The sequence below is a fragment of the Hibiscus syriacus genome, unplaced genomic scaffold, assembly GCF_006381635.1.
Source record: "Hibiscus syriacus cultivar Baekdansim isolate YM2019G1 unplaced genomic scaffold, ASM638163v2 tig00111095_pilon, whole genome shotgun sequence".
Lineage (NCBI taxonomy): Eukaryota > Viridiplantae > Streptophyta > Magnoliopsida > Malvales > Malvaceae > Hibiscus > Hibiscus syriacus.
In genome coordinates, this window is record NW_024062980.1 from 10,091,654 (window position 1) to 10,104,010 (window position 12,357).

Below are 12,357 nucleotides of genomic sequence, written 5' to 3' on the forward strand. Positions count from 1 at the left end.
CTCGTTTTTGTTCTTTCATTAATATTTGTTTAATTTTTTTTCTTAATGATTGAATTTATGCTACCTTCTAAGGTTGAATAATTCAACTAGTTTTAATCTTGTAGTTCTTCGAATATCGAATGAATTACAAATTCTTTTAGTTCTTCAAGAATTATAGTTTTTTTAATATGGAAAAATTAGACTTTTCTTATCCCGTTTAAAACCAAAAATAAAATCTTCCAATTCTTTACCCGAAATAATTCATGGTTACTACCAAAAGACCAAATTTTGACATTACCTTTCTTTGAGACTTAAAAACATTGTCTTTATCTTTTTTGAGACACAAAAAGTCATACCCTTACCTTTTGTTGAGCCAATAAGGTCACGCCATCGTATTCTTAGAAGAAAAACTGACGTTTTTCTACCAATATAACCTGAATACATTGAGTACAATATGTTCACTTGAACGTGAACCTTCCTAGAAGAAGACACAACGTGTGGCATATCGCATCAATTTTATGGATAGGAGCCTGAATAATTGAGACATGCTGGGAGCAAGAAGAAAAAGGAAATTAATTCAAAATAATTATATCATGCATTAATTACATTTTTTCATGTGAATAAAATTAATCCTAAAATTATATCCCCTTGGGGATACCTCTTCTGCAAAGACTTCCATATATGAAATGATGAATGTCTTTCTTTCATTATCCCTTCACAAAAGGAGAAAATATATATATCTATTGTGTCCCCATTTGAGCATGAATTATATTTTCTTCTGATTCAACCCTAACCAATTATCACCCTCTATACTAGGGGTAAGATAAATGAAACCTGCTCGCATATGTGAAGACCATCAATCCACATAAGATATCAAAAGGTGAACCAAATGCAGAGTACAAAGATCAAATCAAAAAAATCAAAGAAAAAAGAAGGCAAAAAAAGAGAAGAGAAAAAAGAAGAAAAAAAGAAGAAGAAAGGGAAGAAGAAGAAGAAAGAAAATGGATCAAGTATTTCAAGATGAGTGGCTTTTTTAGCCTCAAGCCATAAGATTGATCAAGTACAACTTGTTCAAAGTTCCATAATCAATTCACTAGAAGATCATGGAATATCAAGAAAATAAAAGACATACGAGCATACTCAAATTGAGCAATACAAGATTGAAGGCGTCAAAATGAATTGATCATTGGTTCAATAACCCTTAAACATTTGTTTGAGCCTATGAATCCCTTTCTTTCATAGCTGTGAACCATATCATACATTACATGCCTAAAAAGTCCATTCTAATCATATATGGATTTCTAAACAGAAGAGACTATCTTCATATTTCATCCCGCCCATCAAGATTAATATTTTATTTACAAAAGGATTTCTAAAATCCTTAATGCATGATAGAGAAAAATGAAAAAAGGGGTTCAAGACGTAAAATTTTGAATAACGTCTTGAAATCAAAGGAGGATTCGAGTTGAAAACCTGAAAAGGCTGCTTGAATATGAAGATGTGTGGTTGTTGTGCAGAAGGTGATCTCACAAATCCCTTGATAATACATCTTACAATCTGAATGTGCTCATGAGAGCTGAGAATCACTGAACACTTCCAGTAGATGAGCATAGAAGCTACTCCATCAGATCAGTGAACATCAAACAAACGATAATACCAAACCTTTGACCAAAGACAACATCCAGAGACATCTTATTCTTTCCTTCCTTAACCCTACCTCAAAGATAAAATTAATCTTGACACTTGTCAAACAGCTATAATTTATTGAAGGATTAAAAATGTAATTAATTCTTTGATATCCAATGAACTCTTTTTTTTATGATTTTTCTTAATTGTGAAACCTAGAAAGGGGCAATATGTTTTTCAAAATTTTTGATTAAGCATTTTCCAAAATTCTTTTAATTGATATTTTTCAAAATTTTGAAAATAAAAGAAGAAGAAAAACATTTTCAAACAAGAAAATATCTCCGGAGTAGATCTTGGTAGTTGATACGTGGCTCTCGGACACAAAGCTCATGCTTAGAATCAGTGTAGGAGCAAGAAATGGTGAATGTTGAGGCATTTTTGGAGGCTCATATCATCCAGGAGTACAATATCATTGAATTGAGAGGACATAAATTAGTCAGAAAGATGTGACGACTAAAAATAGTGAAGGAGAAACAATGGAGCTCACTATATATGATTGTTTTCTCCATTATCACAACATACAAGTTGTATTATTCTGGTGATTGGCCATGCATTAATTTTGGCAAGCCAAAGCATCGTACTTATATTCCCACTGAGCTTTACTTTTTAGTGTCATTGAAACGCTATACAAAAGCCCTGAGCACCACGCAAAGAGCTTCCCTGGTTGAAAAATCTAGACAGAAGCCACAAGAAATGATGGATAAGTTTTAGAATGTTTGAGGATATCCAAACTTCCTAGAGCTCCACAGTTCCTTTGTTTTACCTGATAAGAAAATTCTGATCTCTATGAGTCTTGTTGAGTTTGTCATAGTCGCACAGTGCATGGCTCCAACTAAGGTCAATGATCAACACCTTATGAATTTGCTTCTAAAAATCAATTCAAAGCTTTGAGGAATGAATTCGATGTTAGCAATTGAACAAACATCTTCAATTCCAATTGTTTATAAGGTTCAACTACCATCCTTGGCATAGATGTGTCTCAGGGTTCTCCGGGGCAATATGATATTTCATCAATTACTGCGGTGATCAGCTTCAGGCAATGTCCTTTTATTTCCCGCTACAAGGCAACAAATGTACATAGTCTCCAAAGCTTGAAATAATAGATTCTCTTTTCAAGCCATCTGGCAGGAATGATGATGGTATCATGAGGGAAGCTCTATTGGATTTCTATACAAGTCCAGACAAAGGAAGCTAAATTTATCAGGGGCAAAATTTGATGGGGAAAAAAGAAAATGGCACAAGTCAAGAATTGCCAGGATGCACGTTGGTGCAAACAAAAAAGTGAAGACAACTGAATCAGGGATAGAATGAAGACTGCTCACGCAACCATTCCTCTCACAGATCGAGAAAATATACATCAACATATACATACATGTTACATGAAATTTGCGTCTTTGCATCTTTGCATCTTTGCATCATACATTTATCACCACGTGCAATAAAGACTTTGATTTTCCCTCTCATGAGGATACTTTTAAATTTTTCACTTGAAATCTTGTCTTTCTTAAAGACATTTATCCCCTTTCATGGTGAAAAATTCAAAAATTCATCAAATCAAACACATGAAATAAACTTCATGTTGACATCCATGAAAACATCCAGGATAGTAATTCATAAACGCATCATTTTTTATATTGATCTTTTAGGAAATAAAAGTTCGGTGATGACTAGACATCCTCAACATGAGGAACAATGTCATCACATATTTGACACTATGAAGTGAACAATTAGATCTTCTAATGGAAACATTCCTCAATATGCAGGAGAATATTGTTTGTCGCCTTTGAGATTATTTCGTCTCGCTAGAGACAATTTTTCTTAAAAACAAATTTTGTCTCGCTTGAGACAGTTTTATCTGAAAATAAATTTTGTCTTGCTTGAAACGATTTCTCTCAAAACAAATTTTGTCTCGCTTGAGAAAGTTTTCCCTTGAGATGAAAATTTTGAATTTGTTTCACTTGAAACAAAGTTGGTCTCACTTGAGATTGTTTTTCTCAAAACAAACATTGTCTCACTTGAGACAGTCTTCCTTTAGATACGAACATTTGAGATTGTTTTTCTTAAAAAAAATTCATCTCGCTTGAGATAATTCCCTTGGAAAACAATTTTCAAAGATGTTTTATTTGAAACAAAATTGATCTCACTTGAGATTGTTTTCTTAAAAACAAATTTTGTCTCGCTTGAGACAGTTTTTCTTAAAGATAAATTTCGTCTCACTTGAGACAGTTTCCGCTAGAAATAAAAATTTTGAAATTGTTTCACTTGAAACAAAATTTATCTCACTTGAGATTATTCTTAAAACAAATTTCGTCTCACCTGAGACAATTTTTCTTCGAAACATAAATTTTGAAATTGTTTGACTTGAAACAAAATTGTTAACATTTGAGATTGTTTTTCTTAAAAACAAATTTGTCTCGCTTGAGTAAGTTTTCCCTCAAAACAAAAATTTGGAAATTGTTTCGCTTGAGACAGTTTCTCTTAAACATAAAAACTTTGAGATTGTTTCTCTTGAAAGAAGTTTTGTCTCTCTTGAGATAATTTTTCTTGAAACATAAAACCTTTAAGATTGTTTCTCTTGAAACAAGTTTTTTTCTCTCTTGAGACAATTTCTCTTGAAACATAAACCATTGAGATTGTTTCCCTTGAAACAAATTTTATCTCGCTTGAGACAATTTCTCTTGAAATAAATTATCCCTAAAGATGGCCAGACGTCCTCATCATGTAAGAACAGTGTCATTCACCGGCCAGATTTCCTCATCACGTAAGAGCAATGTCATCCTTAGATAACCAGACTTCCTCATCACGTAGGAACTGTGTTATCACCATTTATCCCTAAAGATGTCTAGACGTCCTCATCACGTAGGAACAATGTCATCCACCGATCAGACCTCCTCATTACGTAGTAGCAGCGTCATTTTTAGATATCCAGACTTCCTCATCACATAGGAACCGTGTTATCTCCATTTATCCCTAAAGATGGCTAGACGTCCTCATCATGTAGGAATAATGTCATCCACCGACCATATCTCCTCATCATGTAGGAGCAGCGTCATCCCTAGATAATCAAATTTCCTCATCACATAGGAACCGCGTTGTCTCCAAATTTACCTAAAAATGACCAGAACTCTTCATCACGGATGAGTAGTGTCATCTTCAACAAACAATCTATCTGAAAGCGGCCATATCTCTTCAACCTAGATGAGCACCGTCATCTTTAATATAAAGTTTCAAAACGAAAAGGAGAACCGGACAAAAACTTGTTGTCTTGTTGTCTTTGCCCTATTCTTGTTAACACAGGAATGTACAAAAAGGGGCAGTTGTAGACACCCGTTATTGTTCGGGTTTTAAATTATTATTATTATTATTATTATTATTATTATTATTATTATTATTATTATCCTTTACAGTTTTGAACACCCAAATGGAGCCCAACCCAGATACAAGACCCGAAGCCCAACAGTCAACCCCACTCAGATCCAGTTCAAGCCCAACCCAGATACAAGATCCAACCCGACTGTAGTTTACCTGACCTGATTTAGTTAGGGTTTTAAAACCCTAACTCCTATATAATCACCGCCGTCATCAGCAGAAAATGAAACGTCCATCACCAGTTCGTGGGATACACGCCTTTTCAGCTTCCCAACCGCGTGAGCAAGCCGCCATCACCACCAGAGCTCTACACTACTGTCATCGTCATCAAACCATCCAAATAGTGATGAAAATTTGGTTGAATAGTGAAGAAATCAGTCAAACAACAACCAAAATCAATCACTTACCAACCATAATCTAAAACCCTATTAAAAAATCATTTCAATCCTGACAAATCTGGAAAACTATTCCCTATACTAGATATCATCATCTCACAAAAAAAATAAAAATAGCAGGATACCATAAAAGCAAGGGGGATTCGGGAAAAAATAGAAAAATATCAGAGAAGATGGGCGAACCATTCGAGCAAAAAAATCGAACTAAAAAATCCAGCCTATTTCAAACCAAAAGGACTCACCTCTTCTTCAGCAATCACCATCGTGCTCTTACCAGAGTATAAAAGGCCACTTTTCCAGAGGTAAATCCATCTCTTCTTCATGTTTATAGCGTGAAAGGGTCAAAAGAAAGACCGTTTTGGATTTTAAGGTTTCAAAGAAATAGTTTTAATTTCATTTCCCCCACTGGGGTCACCGATTTACGGTGACCAAGAGGGGTGGTTAGTGAGATAGTTTTCCTCGATGGGGAAGGAAATAGGAGGGGACAAGAGAGAATGATTTTGGTTTCTAAAAGGATGTTGTTAGGCTGGTTTGGTGAGAGAATAGTGGTCAAAAGTTTGGGGACCCAAATCGGGTCCTTCCACAGTGTCGCACGTGGTGGTTAGGGTTTAGGGTTTCTTTCTTCGATAGAGAAAAGAAGATGGATAGGGAGAATAAAGAAAGAGAGGTTGAGAAAAGGGGTTGTGAAATGGGATTAGGGTTTCAAAATAACCCTTAAACCAATTATATCTCAGCTTCCATACGACGTCGTTTGGAGAAGGGAGAGACTGCCTGTTTTGGGAAAATGGGATATTAACGATTTATATCCTTTTCATTTGTAATGCCTATGTTTTAGTCATTAATGAAGCTTTGTGAAATCTTGTTTTGGGCATCTATTTTTCTCTGTTGATATTTAAGTCCTTACCTTTTGTATTTTACCATTTTTGTGGATGTTTAAATCTGGACTCACATTTTGTAATTTTTCATTTTAATCACTGAATAGAACTTTGAATATTTTAATTTCTAGCTTCAAGTATTGATTGTTTGTATTTTAGTCATTATCTGTTCTTTAATATACGTTTGGTTTAATGTCTATTTTAGGCTATTGATTCATGATTTATTTCATTTAGATCCTTATTTCTGTAGTAGTGAATTTATCAGTATTTATGATTTGGTTCCTGAATTTATTTGTCTTATGTTCCAGTCCTTAGATATTATTTTAGAAGATAAATTTTGAGTTTGTATCATAGATCTTAGCACTTTTATCTCATTTTGGTCACTGTTTTGGTTTTCTAAGTGAAATTATAGGGTTAATTGCATATTTTTTCTTTATTATTTTGTCCTTTTATGATTTCGTCCTTTTGTTATTTAATGTCATTTTATTATCCTAGTTAAAACCGTTTAATTAACATGTTTTTATTTATTTATTTTTTATGTTATTAGATGTTTTATTATTATGTTATATATATATATATAATTAATTTATCTTAATCTCTGTATGTTTATATATATTGTTTATTTCATTGTATTATTTTATCTCATTCATATTAATTTAATTTTATAAATTAGCCTTTTATTAATATTGTGTGTCTCTCATACTCGATTAAAATGTTTAAGTCATTTGAATATTTTCAAGAACACTCGTCATAGAATAACGTGATATAAACTGCTTGATCGAAGTAGTGTGATTCGATACGACATTTGAACGATAAGTGAACTTGAAATTGATCAAATTTATTTTTTAATTCATTCTTTTATTTTAGTTTAATAGCATTTTATGTTTCTTAAATGGTATGTCATATTATTTTATGAAATTATCAATAATTTCTATTTGATTTGCTATCTTTGATAACAATGACGAAGGAATATTCTTTTACGAATAAGAAATAGACAGACAACTTTCCTAATGGAGGATTGCTAATCTCGAGATTTCTTTTCACGTTAAAAAGTTTTCCCTAATAAATAATTCAAAACAAATTACTTTAACTTTTATAAATGGTCATATTTTAACTTTATGTTCAATGTATGATTTCCACCATTGCGACAACGTGAAAGCGATTAAGTACTAATTTTTGGGCGCTGTGGGGTACTTATCATTCCCCACTCGTAATTGACTCTCGGACCAGTTAAATTGAATCTTTGATAACGTAGACCGATTTTTTGTCTAAAAACCGATTTTTCTTAAAATTGTTTTAAAAGATGTTTTTAGGCATTTGTCCTACTTAATCTAAAGGTCGATGGCGACTCATGTTCAATTTAATTCAAATTAATTCATAAATTAATAATTTTTTTCAAATCAAGTCATAATTGTTTTTTAAAACTCAATTGTTCTTTTAAAAAAATGGTTATAACAGTCATAATTCAAAATTTTAAGATTTAAAAAAATATCAAAATTTCCATTTTTGAGTGGCAATTCCTCTTAAAAAAGACTTAAAATTTTTTAGTTCTCAACACAATCACACATATCCAATTCCAATTAAATCAAAATCTCTGTAAAAGAAGAATAGAAAAGAAGATAACCTCCAGTATAGAAACAAGAAATATCCTAATTAGTAATTCCTAAAAGGGGCAACTTTATATGTTGATAATTGATATCCAGTGGAGATACATTGGGTTTCGTTATGAAGGAGCATCTCAACTACTTCACTCATGGTGGGTCTCGCGATTTTACTTTCCTGAAGGCATCTCAGAGCCACATCAAGCAGATTTAGCAGCTGAGCCTCGTTATATATTCCTTCCAGCTTGGGATCTATTATCTCCTTTGCACTTCCCAAGTGCTGTCTCACCCATGCAACCAGCGTTGTTTGCTCTCTTGGACTTCCATCATCGGTCCCAGAGATTCCCATTGCAGGGCTTCTTCCTGTCACTAACTCCAACAACTCGATCCCATAGCTATACACATCCACTTTGGAGGTGATGGCCAAATTTGACACCCACTCAGGTGCCATGTACCCTCTAGTTCCTCGGATTCTCGACACTATCGAATGCTTCACATCACCTCTATTTAGAAGCCAAGAAAGGCCAAAATCAGACACTTTGGACTGGAATTTGGAGTCTGAGAATGTTATGAGCTTTATATCACAATGCAGAACCCATTCCAAACATTTTTCATGTAAATAAGCTAAGCCTATTGCGGTTCTCACCGCAATATCGAATCTCTTTTTTCCAATCAAGTGCTTTAAAAGAGAGGTTTTCGGCCAATGATCCATGTTCCATGTACTCATACACCATAAGCCTATGTTTTCGTTCCGCACAATAGCCCCACATCGTTATTAAGTTCATGTGATTAAGCTTTCCTATGGTGTTCACTTCTGCAAGGAATTCGGCTTCCCCTTGGTTAGCATCGATGAGTCGCTTGATTGTGGCAACTCGACCGTCGGACATTGTGGCCTTGAACAGCATTCCTCCTGCTCCTCTTCCAATCTCTTCAGAGAAACTATTTGTCGCCTTTTTAAGCTCAGCATAGGTGAAATTTCTGAAGCCAGTTGCAGCGAGAAGGTTGCTTGTGAGAAGGTTGCTTGCGTTCGGACTCGATTTGCGGTGAGTTCTAATCAGGAAACACCATGCCAAGAAAATGGCAAGAAACTCAATTCCTCCAACTGCGCATAACGCCTACATGACAAATTCCAATGGCTCATATTCACGCTTTTCGAAACTTTTGGAAAACGATGGCTCCGAAGTGAGCACTTTGTTGGAACATTGCAACTCGGAATCAACAGTAGTGCTATTGTAAAAGGAAAGATTTGCCTTGGGGACTTCCAAGTAGAAATCACAATGGTCATTTCCTCCGCGATTTCCTTTCAACAGCTGTGTCTTGGTATAACAATATATACCACCTGGTTGATGAGCTTTAGAGAATATGAACTGGAAACCTTTGCAGCCACACATCTGCGAGCAAATTTTCTCGCAACCCTTTAAAGTGACATTAGAATACATGTTCAAATCATAGCCATAGAATTCAAAATTTCGGAGTTTCAAGAAACCGACCTGTTGGGTTTGGTTACATGAAAGATGAAATTCTGGTTCACATCCAAGAGACCAATCAGACTGATTGCTCATCTTAGATCCTGGAATGCATGAGCATTTCCTGCCAAGATTAGGATTATAAATGCATATTCTTTTTGGTCCACAAGATCCATGAACCCTACATGGTAGACGGAAAGATTGCCACGAAACCACCCAAGTTTTTCCATCTTCTTTTAGGCTATACAGTCGAATATTGCCATCAAAATCCATCTCCAACATCCTTGAAATCTTTGAGCCATAATCAGTTGACAAGAAAGTAAAATTATCAGTTGAACTAAAATTTCCCAAAGGATCGTGGACGGCGATTTTGCTATTATTGCAAGTTGTTCTTCCAGCTTCCCACCTCAAAAGCGTTGGACTTGGCCAGTAAACGCTTGAATACTCGGTAGCTTTGTACAGCAGGCACAGGACATTATCCGAGGCAAAATAAAGATGAAAAAAACCTGACGAGTAGTTTCCTTAGCTTCTTGATGACACGAGCTTCGAGTTCTCATTGAATGGTTGAAGAGGAAGGAGAGTATCCGTGGGCGAATCGTAGCTTTGCCACAAGGTACGGCCTTCAAGATTACGCAGGATGAGATTTACCCCATCTTCAAGTGATAAATTAGTAGGGGACTTGGACACAGTTCCCGTTTCCTAAACACTGATCAGACCAGCATCTTTTAAAACAAGGTTACCTGATTTTAGTAGACAAAGCTTCGAGCGTCTTCCATTGACTGGTTGGTCCCGGTTCGCTATCCAAACGATGGTACAGTTTCTAGCAATAAGACTGCAAGGTGGTGTGTTGAACATATGGCAAAGGAATAAGCATTGTGGCCAACAGGATGGAAACCAGCACTGAAGATGGCCCCGGGTGAAGTCAACACACCGCCTGTTTTCTCCACTGATAGAGATGAGCCTGCCCATACACCATCAGAGGATGAGGATGAAGGTTGACAAAAGAAAGCCAATAATGAAGCCAGTAGCATTAACGCTGTAACATGATTTTATTTTGTAAAGATTGAATATAGGAACACAGCGCCTTGGCGATACGAGTTTTCATTTTAAGAAGTTGATAGTTGTGATTAGGCTGAACAATAAATAATAATAATAGGCAATTTGTAAGGGGTTTTAAGCCTCTTCTGTGACTTGTTTACGGTGCGAGTGAGTAGGGTAGAGTAGAGGAGGTAACTTTTATTTCATGGCGGCTAACCGGAAACTGGCCACAAACAGAGTAGTTCCAATTTAATTTGTTAGCATTGCAAGTGTTGTTTTGAATGGACATTGTCAATTGCATACTTGAAAAGCTCCATTCAATGTATACTTGAATATCTATCTACCGAAGACTAGGCACCACGTTGGATGAGTATTGTCGTAACCGGTTTTTGCCCGGTTATGAATTTTTATTTGGTGAGAAAATTAATATGAATAAATGATTTTTATTTAAAATAAAATGTTTTGAGAGTTACCATTGATCCTTTGGGTTAGGTAGGTCAAATACATAAAAATAACCTTTTAAAATAGTTTTTAAGAAAACATAATTTAAAAGATAAACTGATCTGCGTATAACTAAAAAAATTTTGTAAAGAAGGGATTCGTGGTCGATTACGTTTAGGGAATGATTAGTACCCCTATAACGCCCAAAATTGGTACTCATTAATTATAAATTGTCTCTATTATTGGAAATTTAAGAATTCAAAAATATACTTAATTCATAATTCTATTATTTAAAATTTATTAGTATAATTTTAAGAAAATATTTATATTTTTATAAATAATATATTTATTTACTTAGAAATATCAGAAAATGACTTATAGGTGCTCTAAGACATCTCATTTCTTAATATTAAAAAATAAATAAATATTAATAAAACATTTCTCTAAAAATAATTAAAATAAATTAATATATAATTTATAAAAATAGAATATTTATTTATTTAAGAATACCAGAAAATGACTTCTAGGTGCTTTAAGACAGTCAATTTCTTAATATTAAAAAAAAAATTAATAAAACATTTCTCTAAAAATAATTAAAATATATAATTTATTAAAATAGGATATTTATTTAAAAATATTAGAAAATGACATCTAGTTACTTTAAGACAATCACTTTCTTTAATATAAATAAATATTATTTTTTATTAAATAGATTACTAAAATGAAATAAAATAATAATTAAATACTATATTTAAATATTGAAACATAAAGGGTAAAATAATAATAATAAATAAATAAAATAAAATAAATATTGATCAAAATAATAATAAAAAATAGGATTAAATTAAAAGATAATAAAACTTATGGTCAAAATGAAAATTATAAAAATAAGTGATTAAATTCTAAAATATAAAAATTAATGGACAAGATTATTAATATAATTATTAACAATGAAATTTAGCCATAAATATCAAGGTACACGTTACAATAAAAAGAGATGATATATACAAATTAGAATTATCAACTTAGCAATAAAGTGATACGTCCCCTCAATCACCCAAATAACTTTTGAATTTATTAATAATACAAATGGAGGATTATTTTAAGTTTTTCAAAGTGAGAGGTTAGTGATAATATTTTTCTAGACATGTGATTACCATGGAAATTAATCTGTGCAGGGCCTTTTATTCAAAACTCCGTTTGAAATTGAAATTGAAATTGAAATTGAAATTGAAATTGAAATTGAAATTGAAATTGAAATTGAATAAATAAATGATTACGAAAGCAATGGAAATCAATTTCAAACAAGTTGAAAACCTTAACTCTTGTGGGCCTTTTATTATTATTATTATAAGATATAGGTATAAAATATATATACTAGGTTACATCTTTACACATTTTTGCGGGATTCAAATAAAAATTATAAGGGACTAAATATAGTGTTTATCTTAAAATAGATGAACATACTGTCAGGGACTAAAAGATAATAAAACAAAATTAAAATACT

At 33.2% G+C, this 12,357-nt stretch overlaps 1 pseudogene; it reads right to left on the minus strand.

Annotated features, from left to right (window-relative positions):
- Positions 1-7,957: 7,957 nt before the first annotated feature.
- Positions 7,958-10,497, minus strand: LOC120152885 (annotated as a pseudogene).
- Between the last annotated feature and the right edge of the window lie 1,860 nt (positions 10,498-12,357).